Consider the following 20517-nt stretch of genomic DNA (forward strand, 5'->3'; position numbering starts at 1 on the left):
CTTAACACTGCAGTTTTACATGTGCACTTTTTTTTTTTTGCAGTCCATTCTGAGCTTTGTTGGTCTACGTGCCATCGGGTGAGAAAGCCGACAAAGACAAAGCAAACCCCATGAATTACCAAAGATTCACACCAAACTTATCACAAAGATGACATTCTTGGTTGCTTTAACAAACATTTTATTATGTCATGGTTTCATTCACTCATGATTTGTCGTGAGCACTTCTTTAGTTTGAACCCAGTGACAGTATGAAGTTATTAGATTTGTTTTTATCTCAGTGTTTTCACTTCCAGCCATAAAGTATTTCCACATGGGGCTCCTCTTTTAATTAATTCCAAATTTAATAAATTATTTAATGGTGTATTTAATTAATTCATTATGGCAGTCCTGGCGTTCCATACTCTTTCTCACGCTCTCATCTCAAAAATGTGATTTCTCAGCGTAGCTCCATCATGTGACCGCACAGAAACGAATAACAGCAGAGCAGGAACTAAGGGGGCGGAGTAAAGTGTACCGCAGAGGAGACGAGCAGAAAGAGCTCCTTTTTCATGAAACGGGAGTAAAGTACTGAACTTAGAGGAGAGAAAAAACCGAAGTACCGATCATATACCACTACCAACGTTTGTATCGATATCTACAGCCATCTGCCCACCCTTGTCTCCTGGCTAGTAGCTGAGATCAGCGTGAACCACGTCGGTTCACGCTGATCTGTTTCCTGTGTTTGGAAAGAGTTGCAGCTTCATCGCGGAGTTTCTCTCGGTTTGTGGGCTCATCTAAAGGTAAGCACCGAGCTAACTTTACTGTGAGTTCAGTTCATGTTGAGTTTAGCTCCTGAATGAGGTCTTCTGCTGCTCTCCTCGGTGTCTGTTCACAGTTTATTGTGAACACGTTGAGAGAAGAGAGAGTGTATTGCAGTGTATTTTTGGAATGGCGACGCGATAGCTTACAGCGGCCCACGGCCACACCGAGTCCAAACCATGGTGTGGGGCTGCTCGTTATAACGAAACATATCGGTTGACGATAGGAAAACATCTATCGTTTCATATCACTCTGGGCCTGTCTCAATAGAGATTGACAGACCACGTGACTTTGGCGCATTGCATTGTGGGTGGCAACAAAATCAAAAAACTCCATCAAGCGCTAGCATTTCCAGCACCGGTGATCATTCATTCTGCGGTCCTAATCCCTACTTGCATTTTATTTGCCCCAAAAACATATATGTGAACACGGCAGGTCCGTACAAAGCCAGACTTCACGAAAAGGCAAAAAAAAAAAAAAAAAAAAAAAGAGGAACAAAATCAGAGGAGTGAAAGGGTCAGACCCATACAAGCATACAGAGTGGAGTAAGTACGTTAGCGTGCTGCCCAGCTTTCATCACGCACATATTTATTATTATATGGTCCTAAGTGTGAGTGCATACACTCACAAAATGTTTAGTGACTTCAGATCCCTGCAACAAGCCCAGGTCCAGTTTACTTTGGTGATTTGGACTATTCCATTTCACAGCTGTTGTTACATTTTTGTCCTTTATCTCCTGTACAGGCCAACGCAATCTAATTGTTGTTTCAGGTTGTAGTGTTACACAACATTTTCAGATCTAATAGAAATAAAATGAGTTTCGTAATTCATTCAATTTATTGTCTTTATTCATAACTGGCATTATTGTTTCATTCTATTATAGAATCTTCCAAAAAAGAGGCTAAATTGTATTCCGTCATACTTTATTAGCTGCTTCGGTGAAAAAATAATCAACAATGCAATAAAAAAAACATATCAAAACAACTTACTGGAAAACAGTTATTCATCACTTGATTGCTTCAATACAACACTTGGGCACATATGTGCTTGACTTTTCGTGGCTGTTTTGATATTGCTCTCTTTTTCTTAACTGATCAAATCTTGCTGTGGTAGCAGCTAGGGCTGCCATGATTACGTCGACATTCGTCGACTCTTTGTTACTTCGGAAACATGGCTTGAACAATTTCTCTTCCACATCGGAATCCAATAAAAACCGTTCTCTTTACCCATCGGCTTCCAGTGGCTGTCATGCAACTGGCCCTTGCCAGTTAATGCAACAATAATGCAACAGCTTCTTGCCATTCTTCATGTTTCTTTTTATCGTTGTGTGACTTTACTTGTGAAAGCCTCTCTGCGCTAGTACCGCTTGCCACTCGCACCTACAATCCTTTGCGGTTTTATCCCGGAAATGACATTTTATGCGTACTTGTGCATACTTCCGTACTCATGGTACGCCATCAGTCGGAGACCAAGTAGTTTTCCAATCCGGTCTTTAATTTTGACATCATTAGCCGTGCCTGGGCCCAAGCTCCGCTGCAAGTCCCTAGGGCTGTGTTCCAATCCAGCAACCACACTCTTCGTAGTGCGCATTTGGAGACCAATTACGTCACAGCGACAGCTGTCCCAACTCGAAGTGGTACTCCAAATGCGGTCGACCAATGCGCCAACGATGGCCCCAAATTTGAAGTGTGGTCTGGTGTAGACTTCATGGTCCCATATATCCCACAATTCATAGCGCTGTGGAGGATGTGGATAATTTTGCCACGAAAATATGTGTGACGGCTGAAGTGGGTGGCCGAGGAGTAAACTTTCAAAAGGAAGTACTGAGTATTATGTCACTTATTTACAGTGGGGCAAAAAAGTATTTAGTCAGCCACCGATTGTGCAAGTTCCCCCACTTAAAATGATGACAAAGGTCAGTAATTTGCACCAGAGGTACACTTCAACTGTGAGAGACAGAATGTGAAAAAAAATCCATGAATTCACATGGTAGGATTTGTAAAGAACTTATTCGTAAATTAGGGTGGAAAATAAGTATTTGGTCACCTCAAACAAGGAAAATCTCTGGCTCTCACAGACCTGTAACGTCTTCTGTAAGAAGCTTTTCTGTCCCCCACTCGTTACCTGTATGAATGGCACCTGTTTGAACTCATCATCTGTATAAAAGACACCTGTCCACAGCCGCAAACAGTCAGACTCCAAACTCCGCCATGGCCAAGACCAAAGAGCTTTCGAAGGACACCAGGAAAAGTATTGTAGACCTGCACCAGACTGGGAAGAGTGAATCTACAATAGGCAAGCAGCTTGGTGTGAAAAAATCAACTGTGGGAGCAATCATCAGAAAATGGAAGACATACAAGACCACTGATAATCTCCCTCGATCTGGGGCTCCACGCAAGATCTCATCCCGTGGGGTCAAAATGATCATGAGAACGGTGAGCAAAGATCCCAGAACCACACGGGGGGACCTGGTGAATGACCTGCAGAGAGCTGGGACCAAAGTAACAAAGGTCACCATCAGTAACACACTGCAACGGCAGGGAATCAAATCCCGCAGTGCCAGACGTGTTCCGCTGCTGAAGCCAGTGCATGTCCAGGCCCGTCTGAAGTTTGCCAGAGAGCACATGGATGATACAGCAGAGGATTGGGAGAATGTCATGTGGTCAGATGAAACCAAAGTAGAACTTTTTGGTATAAACTCAACTCGTCGTGTTTGGAGGAAGAAGAATACTGAGTTGCATCCCAAGAACACCATACCTACTGTGAAGCATGGGGGTGGAAACATCATGCTATGGGGCTGTTTTTCTGCCAAGGGGACAGGACGACTGATCCGTGTTAAGGACAGAATGAATGGGGCCATGTATCGTGAGATTTTGAGCCAAAACCTCCTTCCATCAGTGAGAACTTTGAAGATGAAACGAGGCTGGGTCTTCCAACATGACAATGATCCAAAACACACCGCCCAGGCAACAAAGGAGTGGCTCCGTAAGAAGCATTTGAAAGTCCTGGAGTGGCCTAGCCAGTCTCCAGACCTCAACCCCATAGAAAATCTGTGGCGGGAGTTGAAAGTCCGTGTTGCTCGGCGACAGCCCCAAAACATCACTGCTCTCGAGAAGATCTGCATGGAGGAATGGGCCAAAATACCAGCTACTGTGTGTGCAAACCTGGTAAAGACCTATAGTAAACGTTTGACCTCTGTTATTGCCAACAAAGGTTATGTTACAAAGTATTGAGTTGTATTTTTGTTATTGACCAAATACTTATTTTCCACCCTGATTTACGAATAAATTCTTTACAAATCCTACCATGTGGATTCATGGATTTTTTTTTTTTTCACATTCTGTCTCTCACAGTTGAAGTGTAGCTCTGGTGCAAATTACTGACCTCTGTCATCATTTTAGGTGGGGGAACTTGCACAATCGGTGGTTGACTAAATACTTTTTTGCCCCACTGTATGTGCAAATGCTTAATAATGAAGAACATTAAAGTATTGATGGTGGCCACATGTCGACAAAGTTATGTGACATTAATGATGTTTGTACTAACTCTGTTTTAAAGCCTTTACTTTAAAATGTATGCCGTTCAATGGTTGACCTTAATCTTATGGAGAATGGGATGATTTTATGGAGAATTAAATTCAGTAATATATCCACAAACACAACAAATTGAAAGCCAGTGAATACTGCTCGGTTTGCAATCCTGAATAACACGACACAAGCAGGATTCACTTAAGGCTGGGCGATAAGGTCTAAAATCTATATCACGGTATAATTTGAAGCATGTGCGGTAATGATATATATGACGATATAGTATATTCTTTCTTCTATATAATGTACTTTACACACTTTAAAGTCACACTTAAAATCCTTTAATTTTCTTAAAAATCGACAGTGTGCTTTGTATGAATTATGGTTGTGCTTACTGACCGATTATACATAGCACATGGCGTGCAGAAATCTTTCAAAGAATGTTTTAGTACGACTTTGGTAAGTTATGAAGGCACATTGCTTGATGGAGTCAGGAGCCACGCGAGTTATCTGGGTCCTAAATTCCATCTCTTCAGGTCCCAAAGTCAAATGAACGCTGCGGCATACTGAGAGTTTAAAAACTGTCTAAATTCTTTCATCTGTAATAAAATGATCAGTGTTGCTGCTCCGCCAGGTGTAACAATTAAGTCTAACATCCAGTGTCGCAAAATCAATCAATCTAGAGCAGTGTCACAAACCACGGAGGCCCCAGGAAAGTGCAATCAAACGATGAGTTTATTAACAGCCCGGAGAAAAGATCAACATATGTCTTCTGACTAAAGCAGTGGGAATGACAGATTAAAATAGGTTCCAGACATTAGTCACAGTTAATGGTGCATCTTGTACATCTTTAATGGCTATAAACAGACATAGAACTTCTCTTTTCTATAACACCTTCCATACAAGGTAATAAGCTTCAAGCCCTCAGGGTCTCTGGGGCTAATTATTGACTCTGGTCATCTGTTGGCAAGTAGAGTAAAATATAGTGAGACACCAAATGAGTTAAGGCCTCAGGCCGGACACATTCCTAGATTATATGTGTTATATGTATTTTAAGCATGCATGCAATCATCCTTCTATGTTCTAGTTTCCCTCAGCATGTATCACCTGGACAGTCACGCCAGTGAAGCTTAAGACCCTTAATGAACCGAACATCAACTCAAAATAAGCACAGATATGCAATGTGTATAAAATACTTCTAACCGCACTTGTAATAAAAGTTAACATAATGGAAGGATCCTCAAATGGACATCTTCAATAAACAACTGTAATGCAATATCAATACTGTGAGAAATATTATTACATGAAATAATGCTGTAAAGAATGTTATTAATGCAATTATAATGATGCAGATTATATGGCAGCAATAAAAGAATTTCTGTATCTCCACACCAGGCATCATGAAAACCGAATTTATGAAATTCAACAGAGTTAGAAGTTAGCAGGAAGTTAGCTCGCTAGTTTCCACCTAAGCATGATATAGCATGTTCTGACTGAGATATTAGTGAAACAAATTAAAATGTACAGCCATGCTATCACTTTCAACATAAATGAAGACGGAAAACTAAACAGCAGTGATGTTTGCAGGGTTACTGAAGTTGGACTATTTGCTATATATTGTGCTACGCGATCGCTAGCGACACAGGTACGTTAGCATAACATTAGCACAGTGAAGCTGAAGGACGAACACTAACTTTTTTCCACTTGATAAAAGTTAACGTGAGGGATTCTGGTGGTTAGGGACAAAAGCAATCACATAGCAGGATGCTATACACAGGCCAAACTTCAGTCAGGAGAACAACTGAGATAATCCATCCATAATAAGTGGTTCGTTTTTAATGTACTGCTGCACAAGTTAGGCGGTAGCTGAGCTTTAAAATGATTAGTGGTAATAAAGACCAAGAGAGGCCGACAGTGATCACTGAGTGTTTTTAGGGGCTTTTTGAGATAAAGTAGAACAAGATATAAAGCAATAAACCATGTTAAAAACACAAAAGCCTTATTAAAGGCGAAGTAGTTTGGGCCTGGAATTAGCCATTGAAGACTTGATTTAAAGTACGCATCGAGCTGAGAACGTGAAAAATTCCTAGATGTGTTCTCGTTCCTCCTGTTTTATCAATTGGTGGTGACTTGTGTGTACTTGTGTGTACTTAGTACAGCTAAATATCCTAGAATGCATTTCATCCAAACGCCAAACACGGCAATGGTAGATGAGCGCGGCTAAAACTTAAATATTACTCTATATCTAAAATCACAAAATAAAAGTTATTTTAATGTGAATGTAGCTGTGTAAGCTTCAGATATCTGCTCGATTCAGCAAGATATACATTTCCAAAGTGATCCGACATTTTTGGGGATGTCTTTTACCCACCAGCTCCATAGCTGACCGGGAGATCGAGGATCACTAGAGCCGGTGAGAACAGCGGACTCCCAGCACACCGTTTTCAGCAATATTTTCTCATCGATTTGATGGTCACTGTTAGTGGTGCAACGGGTCAAAAATCTCACGGTTCGGATCGGATCACGGTTTTAAGTCACGAATTGGATCAGCAAAAACAGGAAAAAAAAGACAAAAATTCGACTCGCCATTTACTTAAGTATTTTTGCCTCTTAAAAAACATTCAACTGAAGACTCATTCCACGCACTTATATAAAAACAAATTAAGGTACAATATAGGGGTGGGCGATATAAATGATATATGATATAAACGATATAAATTTGACCAACGATAGAGATTTTGACTATATCGCTCTATCGAGATAGCGCATGTTGATGATGTCATCAAGCTGTGCCTGTTTTGGTCGAAAGCATCGCAGCGGCTACAACCATTATCATCTGCAAATTATGGCGACAGTCATAGCAAAGAGATGAAGCACTTTAGAAATATGGGGAAAGCCAAAAACTGCGCTTCCTCTACTTCCGTAACACTGATTCATTAATGTTGAATTCTCTCGCAGCTGCTCTATTCCCATGTTGTTGCAGTATATTAATGACTAACCTCGTATTGTGGATGAATAATCTCAGTTGTTCTCCTGACTGAAGTTTGGCCCGTGTACAGCATCCTGCTATGCGATTGCATTTGTCCCTGACCACCAGAATCCCTCACGTTAACTTTTAATGAGTGGAAAAAAAGTTGGCGTTCAGTCAGTTTGTCTCCACTGTCTGTTGTTATGCACACCATTTTTTCCTCCTCCAAACTCCAAGAGATAAGACCCTCCTTTAATCCATGTGCTAGAGTCTCGCCTGTGTGATCCTCGGGGAAAAAGGCAGTTTGTAAGCACCAACTTTTCATGGTGAAGTCCCTGGTAACATAATGGACTGTCAGGCTCATGTAAGGCTCCATAGTTTGACTCGACCATAAGTCTGTCGTTGCCGCAAAATGTTGTACTGCTTGTAATTCCGTTGAATAAAGAAACAATAATTTTTGCCTTTTTAAAAAAAAATTAAAACCACTTTGTAACTGATGTGATGTTCTATAATGTAGAATCCATGTCATTTATAGTTTACAAATGACAAAATGTTTACACAAAATCATGACAGTTTACATGATATCACCCACTACTAACATTACTTTAATTACTGTATCTTTTGAAAAATTACCGCTATTTAGACAGCACAAGAATATTCAACAGGAGCAAGTTTCATTTTATCTGGTTTTACCACCATACTGTTCACCAAAACGGCAGCAAACCTTCACCATCTTATCCAGAAGGGTCACCTCTTCACCCTGACTGAAAATGTCTGGAGCACACCAACAGATATTTGGAGATGGAAGAGAACTGGATATCAGCTCGTCTCACAGCTGCTATCCAGGCTGGACGCCTTCGTTTGGTAACATCGATACACGAGCTGCCTCATGTTGCTTCCAGGTTGGGAAAGAATGAAAAGATAAACCCTTTTCAAGCTTATTGTCTTGCTGGTCGTGCGATCGAACATTGCAGCCAACCACCCAGCAAATACGAACCATGGCTGTTGTGTGTGCCTTCGCTCCTTTTTCGCTTGCACTTTGCTTTGACCCCAAAAATGGCGCATCAGGCCAAAATCCTTTCCACGCCCACCCCCGTGACATCACGCTACAAAGCCCTATATAAGTGAAAAGCGAGATTACATCAAAGGGAACTTTAGTTTCATCTGGATCAAGTGTAAGTTTGTTTGAGTGGGACTCCTTCTTTGTGTGTATATATGGAAGTCCATATATACAGGGTGCAGCATCCACCGGGTAAAGGTGGTGGTATGCAGGGAGCTCAGTGACTTTTTCAAGTTCTTGTTGCAGCTGATGACTTTCTTTTTGTAGTTGCTTCTGGGGTTTCACCTTGAAGCTTCATAGGTATTGTTGTCACTGAGTGTAGTAATGTTTATTTGCTCTGCTTCTTCTTGTCAGGGATAAAATACATATCTATACTTTTGTGTCCCAGCTGAGTAACAGGAGGAGAAGAGTCTGGTGGAGCAGCAGAGGAACAGTTTCAGCCATTTGGACTCAGCTCAGCCACTACAGAGGAAACAATGACTTCAACACAGGAGGTGAGAAAATATCTCAGTTACTGTTATTAAAACTGTGCACAGCTGGTTGTTAACAGCAGCTTTATATTTTCCATCCTGGGCTCCTCCACACATGCAGAATGTACGTCACAAACAGAAACCACAGAAGTTACAAGAAAATACGGAGATCATATTTTATCAGCACACAATTGGGGGGGGGGGGGGGGGGAAACAATGTCATCAGTTCAACTCAAACTTTTCCAAAGAGGAAATATTTTTTCCCAACAAACAATTTCTTCAATAATGTTTTCTTTCCATTTTCTTTATTATCAGTTGAACTCAGTTTTTTTTTTTTTGTTGTTTTTTTTTTTATGAAGTAAGGCAAATTTATTTGTATAGCACAATTCAACAACAAGGTGATTCAAAGTGCTTTACAGAGACATTAGAAACAAAAACAAATAAAAAGCATGATTTAAACATGTAACAGCTTTTTTCCAGTGATCAATATTTCTTCATTGTAGCACATCATTGCAATGTGATACTATCACCAGAAGGTGGCGGTAAAACAACTACAATGTGTTTGTTGACAACTTTAATTCCACTAATGGAGTTTCAGTTTGTTCCACGACTGCATTTCACTCACTGCCTCTGTTTGTATCTCTGTCACTGCAGGACCAACATGGAGCGAGACGTCAGCGCTCTCAGGAGGCCGACAAACCTCACAGAAGAAAGGGGGAGAAGAAATACAGCTGTGAGGAGTGTGGGAAGGATTTTATTTGTCCTGCAAACTTAAAAAGACACCAACTCATCCACAGTGGAGTTAAACCGTACTGTTGTGAGTTCTGTGAAAAGCCTTTTACCCAGGCTGCAGACTTAAAATCACATCAGCTCATCCACGTTGGAGTTAAAGCGTTCAAATGTGACTTGTGTGAAAAGTCTTTTACCCATCCTGGAAGCCTAAAAAGACATCAACTCATCCACAGTGGAGTTAAAGCATACAGATGTGACTTGTGTGGAAAGTCTTTTACCCACCTTGAAAGCTTAAAAATACACAAAGTCACCCACAGTGGAGTTAAAGCATACAACTGTGACTTGTGTGGAAAGTCTTTTAGCCAGGCTGCAAGCTTAAAAACACACCAACTCATTCACAGTGGAATTAAGGCATTCAGCTGTAAGTTGTGTGGAAAATCATTTACCCAGTCCCAAAACTTAAAAAAACATCAAGTTACCCACTCTGGAATTAAGGCGTACAGCTGTGACATTTGTGGAAAAACTTTCAGCCATGTAGGGTACAGAAATATTCACCTACGGATTCACACGGGCAATGATGTTTACTGCTGTGATCAGTGTGGCAAACTGTTTACAACAGATGCACAGTTACAAAGCCACATGTTTAGCCACACTGAGGAGAGACCTTATAAATGTGACCTGTGTGATAAGGCTTTTAAAGAGCCAAGTTCCCTGAAAAAACACCAACAGATCCACACCAGAAAAAAACTCTACAAGTGCAGTTACTGTGAGGTATGTATTTTTCTTTTTAGACTTGCACTTATTTTGAAGTATTATGTGAATATAGTTTAATTTCAAAGCTAAATGAGACATAAAAACTTAATGTACAGAATATTCAGTCAAACCTCACACAAACCTTCTGAAACTTTCCTGATGTTGGAAAAAAATATGTTTTTAAAGATTCTTCCTTTTCTATCTAACAATCACACTCCAGTGGATACATTGGAGAGCAGCTTTGGGTTACTTTCTTGTGGCATGCAGAGTAGCGCATCCTTAGGTTTAAAAATCAGTCTTTCCATTAAGTAGATTACCTACAAATGATGAGACATTTTCACCCAGTAAGTTGAGTGTTATAATGTAAACAGTAAAAGGTAACCGAATATTGGCAGAGCTGCTCTTTATTTCAGGTGATGTTCAGGATAAAAATGTTGAAGGACTGACTCACACTGTCTTTGTGTCTTTGTTTAGAAGCAGAGCGACACAGATGGATCCACTTCTCAACCCTGTCGTCACTGTGGTGGTGGGAAAGACTTTCGCTGTGACCTTTGTGGAAAAACGTTCAGCCATCATCGAAGTCTAGAACTACATCAACGTAGACACACTGGAGACAAAATGAGCTACTGCAAAGAATGTGGGAGAGGCTTCCCCATACCAAGTATATTAAAAATACATGAACTTATTCACAGTGGGGTTAAAAAGCATGTCTGTGACCAGTGTGGGTCATCCTTCACCACTGCAGGTCACCTTAAAAGTCATAAACAAGTCCACACAGGAGAGAAACCATACAAATGCAGACACTGTGACAGAACCTTCTCGCGTTCAACTAGTCGTAACGATCATGAGAGTACACACATGGAAGAGAACTTCAGCTGTGACCAGTGTGACAAGAGCTTCAAGAATCTCAGTTCATACTCCAAACACAAACGATACCACGCTGCAAATAAACAGTTTCACTGTTACCAATGTGCAAAAACATTCACTTCATTATCTGCTCTGTGCAATCATCAGCGTCATCATGCAGACCTGGAGTCTCTGGATCACAATGAATCTGAAGAGACAGCAAAGTCCTGTTTGGAGGGTCAGACTTAAAAACCTTGATCAGGCTCCACAGAGTTCAGCTGATTTCACACTTGGATCTGATGAGGTAGCTCTTATTTCCGGACCTGCAGTGAGTAATCCTGAATGTTACACTCAGGAAGCTGAAATTATAAATATGTACGTCAAGTTTTTATTTTTCTTTGATTACCTTTGATGCTCTGTTTCAACATGAATGTTTTTTATTTATTTATTCATTTCATAAGTTACCTCAGTTGAATTCCATGTTCATGTTTAATCCTCCTGTTTTGTAATCTGTGCTCTTAAATTGCTTTTCTCCCAAAAGTCCAAATAATTTTACACCAGTTGCTCGTGAAGCTTCTAATATGAACTAAATTGGTCAACAGGCTTTGAAACAACGACTGATGTGACTTGATACCGAAAATAAATAAATAAATTAAAAAAAATTCAAGCTAAATTTGTGTTGGGCTGTACTTTCATGTAAAACCAGTTTGTGCCAGCAGTTGGAGAAATGACTCACTACAACCATTATTCAGTCTTTAATTCTGGCGTCAATAGCCGGGAATGAGTGCGCTAACATACCTGCAGGTTGCTGTTTTAATGAGTGTTTGATGGAAAACGACAAGAGCGGAGTTTGCGCTCTCCAGTCACATGATAGGTGAGTACTAGTAAATAATTTTTCAGTACTTGTACGTAGGGCTGCACCATTTTGCATAAAATGAGAGTCACGATTTTTTTTGCTTAGAATTGAGATCACGATTCTCTCTCGATTTTTTTTTCCAATATAAATATTTATCGCACTTATTAACTGCACATCAACTTCGTAACAGTTGAGACTGAACATAAAAACAATAAATGTCTCACTTGTCTACGCTTGCGTACAAAATATTTAATATTTACAATACTTTACTGTTCAAAATGTTATTGTTATTCTTTGCGTGTGTAAGGTGATGAGAGAGGTAGGTAATAGGTATGTTTCTTAAAATGTAAACCACAAATATTAACAAAATATAACGCTTGACATGACGATATGATAGTTGACCATGGCAGGACCACAACAGAGAACGTAGTCCTTTTTTTATGCAGCCAGCTGCTTAAAGGTGTTTTGCCAAGAACACAAGTCGGTCAACAGTTTGAGGCTTCAGTGAGGAACGGAGACACGTTACAATGTCCCCCCTGTGCTGAACACCCTTTCAGAAAGGGAACTTGTGGCAGGAATACAGAGGTATTTTTTTGCCAGTATGGACAGTCTTGGAAATTCTCCCTTGTGTTCCCTCCACCAGACTAAGGGGTCCGCTTCACTATCAATGTTGCTTAAGAGCAAATATGACAGTAGTTCTGAGACGACATCTTGCTCAGGCTGGGATGGTGTCTCATTGCCTTTTGCTGCTTTAAGGAAGCTGCCTAAGGTCTTTCGGCTCTTCTTCATGGGGGCAGCCGGGGATGCAGTTGAGGTGGAACTCAACTAATCTTAACATTCTGTTCCACACCACAGTAATACCTTTAAAATAATAAAGTACAATATAAAAAATTTTCTAAGAATTTAAAATGTGTGAATATCATTATGAGTCTGATGTGATCTGATGTAAACATAATTACCACAACTGAATTTATGCTAGTCATCTCATGTGTCAGTCTGGCTTTTTTTTTTTTTTTTGTCCTCATGGATGTAGTCCATCTTGGATCCAGAGATGTGGCAATGTCTAACAGCTCCTGTGTGTTTGGATCACTGTACTTTTCCTGAAGGTACCCCAGGACTTTGGACTTAATTGATCGTGTGAGATCCAAGTCATCTTCCTGCACAGCCACAACTGATGTTTCAAAGAGGTGGAGAACCGGTTTCACTGAGATGTTCACATATTGCTCTCCTGACAGGGCATCAGTGAAGTCTGTCAATGGAATGAGTGTTTTGTTGAGTGCCTCGAGAACTTCAACATCCTGCCATGTTGGAACCAGGTGTCTAGTCTACCGATCAGAGGAGAGAACATGTGAAATAGCAGGTAGCTGTTCAAGTACCCTCTGGACCATAGCTTGTCTGGAGCCACATCTTGTTGGACACTCCATTTTAAGCTTGTGCTCTGGTAGCTTAAGCTCATTTTGGGCCTCAGCAAGTTCCCTCTTCCGTCTCCAACTGTAACTGAAGCAGCCCACAATTTTATGTAATATCTATGCACCTAATGCAGACATACCCGCCTTTTTTCATAACCTGTCACAGTATATTTTGGAATTAGAAGGTGCACAAATAGTGGTAGAAGGAGATTTTAATCAAATACTGGATCAAGACCTAGATAGATCACTTCCTAGGAGAGGCACAGAGAGTAAATCTGTAGTTGCCATAAGGCAGATGACCTCAGATTTAGGTCTGAATGATATTTGGCAGACAATGCATCCAGAAGACAGGGAGTATTCCTTTTACTCTCCACCTCATAATGTTTATACTAGAATCGACTACTTTCTTATTTCTGAAGCCTTAGCCAGCAAGCTTTTTGCAGAGACCTACAGCACGATCAATTCTTGGATCTTTCATTGCATTCTCTAACAAGAAAAAATAAAATTTGAATCAGTTCTTGTCATGAACTAATTTATTATTATATTTAAAATCTTACAGTATCATTATCAATATCATTATTGCCTAATTATTATTGTTGTTTAAAACATACAGCTGTATTAATATGAACTATTTTTGTAGTATTATTAATGCTGCTATTGTTGTTTATAATATACATCATACTAGCATACAGCTATTGTTTTTTTTGTTTTTGTTTTTAAAAAAATAAAATAAAATTATCAACTTACAAGAGCAGCAAGATGTAGTCTGTGGCCAAAACACTGAAGCTTTGTCCAGTTAAGGGATGCTGCTTTCACAATGTTGGCTCCACTGTCTGTTGTTATGCACACCATTTTTTCCTACTCCAAGAGATAAGGCCCTCCTTTAATCCATGTGCTAGAGTCTCGCCTGTGTGATCCTCGGGGAAAAAGGCAGTTTGTAAGCACCGACTTTTCATGGTGAAGTCCCTGGTAACATAATGGACTGTCAGGCTCATGTAAGGCTCCATAGTTTGACTCGACCATAAGTCTGTCGTTGCCGCAAAATGTTGTACTGCTTGTAATTCCGTTGAATAAAGAAACAATTTTTGCCTTTTAAAAAAAAAAAAAAAATTAAAACCACTTTGTAACTGATGTGATGTTCTATAATGTAGAATCCATATCATTTATAGTTTACAAATGACAAAATGTTTACACAAAATCATGACAGTTTACATGATATCACCCACTACTAACATTACTTTAATTACTGTATCTTTTGAAAAATTACCGCTATTTAGACAGCACAAGAATATTTAACAGGAGCAGGTTTCATTTTTCCCTGGTTTTATTATCACACTGTTCACCAAATGCAGCAAACCTTCACCATCTTATCCAGAAGGGTCACCTCTTCACCCTCACATGGAAGAAGTAATCTGATTGGCATGGTAGTATGTTTGAAGCAGGTCCCTTGTGTAGAGCTGGAACCCAGTCATGATGTGCTTCACCCATTTCATCGGCTGGTTTACTGCAATAATGCCAAATAATTAGCAACTCTATAAATAGAAGGTAGTTCTGCAAAATCACTCAGTAGGATGTTTGTTCTAATTTGCTATGAGCTCAGAGTGCATAGAAAATAAAACTAATAGACTATAAAGAGTGATATGAACATGTTTAGAACTTACCGGAATGAAAATGTCAGGAGCACCAACAGATATTTGGAGATGGAAGAGAACTGCACGTCAGCGCGTCTCACAGCTGCTATCCAGGCTAGACGCCTTCGTTTGGTAACATCGATACACGAGCTGCCTCATGTTGCTTCCAGGTTGGGAAAGAATGAAAAGATAAACCCTTTTCAAGCTTATTGTCTTGCCGGTCGAGTGATCGAACATTGCAGCCGACCACACAGCAAGAACGAACCATGGCTGTTGTGTGTGCCTTCGCTCCTTTTTTGCTTGCGCTTTGCTTTGACCCCGAAAATGGCGCATCAGGCCAAAATCCTTTCCACGCCCACCCCTGTGACATCACACTACAAAGCCCTATAGGAGGACGCGCTGTCGTGTCATCCATGTTTTCTACAGTCATTGATCTCTATCCGTTCTTTAAGTCTGACGTCACTAGCCGTGTTTGGGCTCAAACTCCGCTGCAGGTCCCTAACGATCAGTGTGGCATCACGGAGAGTTGAAAAACTGTCTAAATTCTTTCATCTGTAATAAAATGATCAGCGTTCTGCTCTACCAGGTGTAACAATTGAGTTTAACATCCAGTCATCCATGAAAATGGAATTTATGACATTTAACGCAGTTAGAAATTAGCAGGAAGTTAGCTCGCTAGCTTCCATCTAAATATAATATAGCATGTCCTGACTGCGGGATTTTCGAAACAAATTAAGACGTACAGCTCTGCTATCACTTCCAACATAAATGAAGACAGAAAACAAAACAGCAGTGACGTTTGTAGGATTACTGGAGTTTGGCTAGCTGGTATATAATAATGTGCTACGTGACCGCTAGCGACACAGCTATGTTAGCATAATATAAACAAGCTAACTTTTTTCCACTCAATAAAAGTTAACGTGAGGATTCTCGGTGGTCAGGAGGACCAAATGTAATCGCGTGGCAGGATGCTGTAAACGGACCAAACTTCAGCCAGGAGAACAACTGAGATAATTCATTCATAATAAGTGGTTCGTTCTTAATGTACTGCTGCACGAGCTAGGCGGTAGTTGGGTTAGTCATTCATATACTGCTGCATGGGCTGGGCTGTAGTTACATCCTAAGGTTTTAAAAACTGAGCTTAAATAAATGATTAGCGGTAATAAAAGCCGAGGGAGGTCAACAGTGATCACTGACTGTTTTTAGGAGCTTTTTGAGATTAAATAGAAGAAAATACAAAACATTAAACATGTTAACAACACAAAAGCCATATTAAACGCAGACTACTTTAGGCCCGGAAGTAGGATTTGTCACGTCATCACTTAAAGACCGGATTAGGGAAACGAAAGAGCAGGTACTTTGTGTGTGTTCAGCGAAGTTGTGTCATGCCACCGCACTGCAACAAATCACCGCAGAGCAGGAAGAAGGGGGCGGAGTCTTTTTTGATATAGAGAAAGTGTATGATATGATGTGGAGGGAAGGTCTATTAATAAAAATGAGGTAAATGGGTATAAATGGTCGAATGTTCAGATGGATTAAGGATTTTTTGGAAGGCCGACGAATAATAGTGAGGATTGGGAGGAGTTATTCGGAGAGTTTGCCGATAGAAAATGGAACGCCACAAGGAAGCATAGTTAGCCCGTTATTGTTTTCACTGCTGATAAATGATGTGTTTAAGAACATAGAGGGTGGGATGGGGCAATGTGGGCAAGAGGACGAAGGTTAGACTTTTTGGTAAAGAAAGTGCAGGGGGCAATCACAGAAATAGAACAGTGGTCATATAAATGGGGGTTTAAATTCTCAGCTGATAAGACTAAAATAATGGTTTTTACAAGAAAAAGAGTTGGTGTTGACATCAGGGTCAGATTATATTGATAAGAATTAGAAAGGGTAAAACAGTTTAAATTTTGGTGGTTGTGGATTGATGAAAGGGTGATGTGGTAGGACTTGACTTAAGCGGCCAAAGAAGTGCAGGAGGCTGATGCTGTCCAGTGTAGCAAGTGATTTATTCACCATTTTGTGACCCAAATAATATTTACAAAGAAACAAATAAGAAACTCAAATTAACTCAGTTCAAATAAACATAAGTGAACTTAAATCAACGGAAATTAAGGTCAAACTGCACACAGCTACACTGATTGAACCTTTCTCCTCAAACACCTGAGTTCTGCTTAAATAGTCCACTTAACCAAACAATTTCTCCTCTCGACTATTCCATTCAGTAGGTAGGTAAGATGAACATGATTATATTCAAACCTCTACTGCCACTCTTTACTAGCAACATAAACTCTATGGTGTAATCAATACATATTACATCAATAAATGTATTTATCCATAAACCCTCTAAAATCAACTTTATTAAATTATAAGAGTTCTTCCCCTTCTGCACTTGGTCTCTTCCTGTGACCTCAGATGAACCCAGAAGCTATAAAGCAGGAAGTAAAACTACATTTCCTCCTTTTGTTTCTGGAAGACAGGTAAGGTAGGTTCTAAACAATACAAATTAACAGTTGAAGTAAATAACATGTTAACTTAACAAACTTGTATGAATTGATTTAAACCAAGATGTTATATTATATAATCTGTAAAAGTGCAAAACATAAACAAACCCGGGATATTAGATGTTTGCCTATTGCAGATTACATGCGAAATATGGTTAAATCAAAACAAGAATGTTAACTAAGAATATGGACAAATCGTACTTTCACCCACTTTGTCACAGGTGACATGGACTGTACATATTCAGAAAATAATAGACCAATGCAAGAAAGTAGTGATGGCCAAATGAAGCTTTCTGAAGCTTGTATTGAAAAACGGTTCATTACTCGGAGCTTTTCAACACAGTCCTCTCTGGTGACATCTGGTGGCCAAAAATATGAAGAGCAGCTTGAATCCACAAAATAAAACCAACTGCTTCATTAAGATTGCCCACTCACTCTACAGAGTGGAATTCTATCTGATATTGGGCCGCCGTTGTGTTGCTTTGAACGTGTATTTTTTTTTTTTTTTTTTTTTTTTTTGGTGGTTAAAAAAAAATGGTTTATTTGTTTAATAAATAATTTTGACCAGTAAACTCTCCTTGTTTAAACATGCACCATTGTGTGGTCTTTCTTTGCTTGAGACTTCTTGGTGTTGGTAAATACAATAATTGAAAAATTCCACGTTACATATGATAATGTACAACACATTATGGAGTATGCTTCTGCTGTGAGGTCCTGCCTCCATGCACTTATGCAATTAACCGCTAGACGGGTATATATATAAATAATATTATATTAGGGAAATTTTCCTATACATGTTTTTGACCTGGGGGTAGAATTGATTGTGAAATGGAAAAGGAAAATGCTTATGAACTTGCAAACTAAAAACATGATGCATTTAAGGTAACCCTTTTTCATTTTTATTTAAGAAGAAAATTTGTTCCACTGTGCGATGGCCGAAACTGTTCCTTTTCGTGGAGATAATTTCTCCTGCCTTAAGGAAAATCCCTTCACGTGGAACAGAAGAGGCTGGAGTGCAGAGAAACTGGTAGAGATGCAGTTATACAGTCTACCTGGGCCCCACAAACTCAGCTAAAGAGAATAAATACATTAAATTGCTGCACATTTGGCAGACTAACATTTTCAGATTAATTAAACAATAAAATATATCTTTTACAACATTACATGTAAAGAGTCAAGTGGAAGTTTTTCTACCGAAGCAGTTAGGTTCTAAATGAAGCTTCGGACGTCACTGATCACATGGCTCTGGCCAAACGAAGCAAGCTTCGACACAGTGCTTCTGAAGCAGTGTGCTGATTTTTTTTGACACACGCACCAGAGCTTCAGCTTCAAGCGGGCCATCACTACAAGAAAGTGTTGAATATAATGAGGTGCTTAGTGGGAACTGACTGGGGGGCTGATAGGAAATCTTTAAAAGCTTTATATACTGGGTTGATTAGGTCAGTATTGGATTATGGGTGTGTCGTATATAATTCTGCTGTCAGAACAAGTCTTTGTAAGTTGGATGGTATCCAATATCAAGCGTTAAGACTTTGCTCAGGCGCATTCAAAACAACATCTGCAGCAGCTGTACAGGTAGAAATGGGAGAAATGCCATTACAAATAAGAAGAGAGCAACTGGCATTGAATTACTGGGCAGGTTTACAAGGACGTGGTCAGGATCATCCGACAAAAACAGTTTTCCAACCATGCTGGGAAAAAGAGAAACATGAATAGAAGAGTTTTGGGTGGACAGTGGGACAGAAAGCAGCTGAACTTAATCTGGACAAGATAAACATAAGTCAAACAGCACCGTTGCCTACAATACCACCATGGATGCTCCCTGATGCAGTAGCAGATTTCACATTGTTAAACAAAAAGAACAAGGAGAGGGGTTTATCTTAAATCTACATACAGCACAGGAATATATTAATCAGTATTAGAGTTATGTCAAAATCTACACAGATGCATCAAAGAATACAGCCAACCAAAGCGGGATAGCCTTTATTGTTCCTGAATTTAATATCAAGGTGGGGAAAAGGATCAGTGACGATTTATCAGTGTACACGGGTGAAATGGTTTCATTATTGTTAGCAGTCCAGTGGGTTGAAGAAACAAAACCACTAAGATCTGTGACATTTTCAGACTCGAGCTCTTCACTGGCCAGTCTGCAAGACTGTCACTCAGACTGCAGACCTGACATTCTGATAGAGATCCAGCAAACATTGTTCAGACTTGTTATGATGGGGCTTATGGGCACATTCTTATGGGTACCAGCGCATCGTGGAGGTAAAGGAAATGAAATGGCAGATAGGACAGCAAAAGTCGCAACAAGGAGACCGATGGTAGATATGGTTATTAGTGTGAGTAGGACGGAGCTCAAGAGTACAGTACGATACAAAATGAAGGAAAGGTGGCAAAAGCAATGGGAGGAAGAGAGGAAAGGGCGATGGTTTTATAAAATCTAAAGGAAAGTGGGGAAAATGAGAAGTACAGGCCGAAACATGATAGAGGATATGATTATATCTCGACTGAGATTCGGACACACTGGTTCAAATAGCACCTTGTTTTTAATAGGTAAACACTGTACAGGGGAGTGACTGCAGTAGGGAACAGGAAACAATAGAACATGTTTCTTGAATTGTCAGAGGTTTGATATTGAAAGGAGACAACTGATCAAAAAGCTGGACGGTATGGAAGTGAAGTTGGACTTGATTGATCTGTTTTGCACGACCTCTTTAAGTGAAAGTTATCAGGCTGTATTTTGGTTTTTAAGGCAGACCCATTTGTTCGAGAGGATTTGATTTTTTATTTTTTTTTGACATTCCGGTCCGCACTCCACACCAGTTGGTGGCGGCAATGCACCCTTTTGCTGTTTGCCAACCGCCAGTAAACCCTATACGGCAGAAGAAGAAGAAGAAGAAGAAGGGGGCGGAGCACAGTGTGTGTGCAGGAGAGGAGCCGAGCAGAGAGAGCTGCTTTTTCAT

At 40.0% G+C, this 20517-nt stretch overlaps 1 long non-coding RNA gene across 1 annotated transcript; it reads left to right on the forward strand.

Annotated features, from left to right (window-relative positions):
• The first annotated feature begins 470 nt into the window (after window positions 1-470).
• On the forward strand, window positions 471-12050 carry LOC143420408 (uncharacterized). Its single transcript, XR_013100226.1, has 4 exons — window positions 471-779; window positions 8742-8847; window positions 9478-10326; window positions 10783-12050. It is a non-coding gene; the product is annotated as an uncharacterized LOC143420408 (long non-coding RNA).
• The last annotated feature ends 8467 nt before the right edge of the window (window positions 12051-20517 follow it).

The sequence above is a fragment of the Maylandia zebra genome, linkage group LG9 (genome assembly GCF_041146795.1).
Source record: "Maylandia zebra isolate NMK-2024a linkage group LG9, Mzebra_GT3a, whole genome shotgun sequence".
NCBI lineage: Eukaryota > Metazoa > Chordata > Actinopteri > Cichliformes > Cichlidae > Maylandia > Maylandia zebra.